This window comes from Branchiostoma belcheri, unplaced genomic scaffold (genome assembly GCF_001625305.1).
Source record: "Branchiostoma belcheri isolate BF01 breed outbred unplaced genomic scaffold, Haploidv18h27 scaffold119, whole genome shotgun sequence".
NCBI classification, from domain to species: Eukaryota; Metazoa; Chordata; class Leptocardii; order Amphioxiformes; family Branchiostomatidae; genus Branchiostoma; species Branchiostoma belcheri.
The window spans coordinates 110,115-111,355 of record NW_017802591.1 but is presented as its reverse complement, the minus strand read 5'-3'; positions in this window follow the sequence as shown (position 1 = coordinate 111,355).

The window sequence follows — 1,241 nt, the reverse complement described above, 5'->3', positions numbered from 1 at the left end:
GACCAAACTCACACCACTTATTCCTGACAGGAAAAGCAATCTGTCACCAAAACATCAAGACCATAGCATGTTCAGGACAAAAGATACAAAAACCGGAAGTTCTGCTGCAGTACCAAGGTCATCCACCAGGAGGCCCATATTTGACCTTGACGTTTGTCTTCCTAAGACTAACTAACATACCAAATATCATCATAATCCATAAAGGCGTTCTGAAGTTATGCTGACCACAAAGTTGCGGAAACACAGACAGACAGACAGACAGACACACACTCATACATACATACATACAGACAGACGCCAAAAACAATACCTCCATTTTTCATGGAGGTAAAAACCAATACCCGTGAATGAAAAATACACGCCAGAAAAAAGTGCATAGATTTCAAAATGTCTTGTTGATTCCTATTTCAGAAGATGGAAGATTCAGAAGCTAACTTCTACACTTTCTCCGGGAATACTTTCTTCTTTTTCAGAAGACTGTTTAACACACTAACTCCCACATTTCCATTTCAGAAGGACTCTCAGAAGACAGTGTAACAAAATTCCGTCTTTTTTTTTCAGAAGTTTTATTTCTCAAAATTTTGTAACAAGCTTACTTCTATACAGACGATATTATATTACTTAGTCTCCCTAAGGATGTAGATTGTTCCCTTTCAGAAGAGTGAGTAACACACTGACTTGTACATTTACTCTTCTAGTTTCTACGTTTGAAAAAACATCTAATCTTGTTGATCAATGCGAATACATTGCGTAACAAGTACTAGTAAATTAACTGGAAGGTCATCTACTTTAAAGTTGAACACTACATCGAAAACGAAATGAATTTCAAGATTCTAGTCATAGGGTCAATTTAACCCTAAACAGTACACCTGGGGTCCGCGCGGACCCCAGCACTATATATTCTGTAATATCTTTTTTTTTTGTTTCTAAAGATTTTTTTTCTGAAATTTTTAGGTAATTGTCACCCACAAAGTTGTCTCTCAATACAGTGCAGAAAACTCCGTTTCTACCATTTATAAAAAAAAATTATATCTGATTTTCTTTTGGGGTCCGCGCGGACCCCCAGCCGGCTTTCGATCATAATGGATACACTGGCGTTCTTATACATTACCTTATTTCCGTTTTTGGCGACGCCTCAGGGGGGAGCCTAATGGTACAGTATTGTGTGCAGTTTGCAAGAATTCTAGGAATTGCACAGGCATTTTTTCCACAGGAATGGAATGTCTACAGGCATGTCTGGG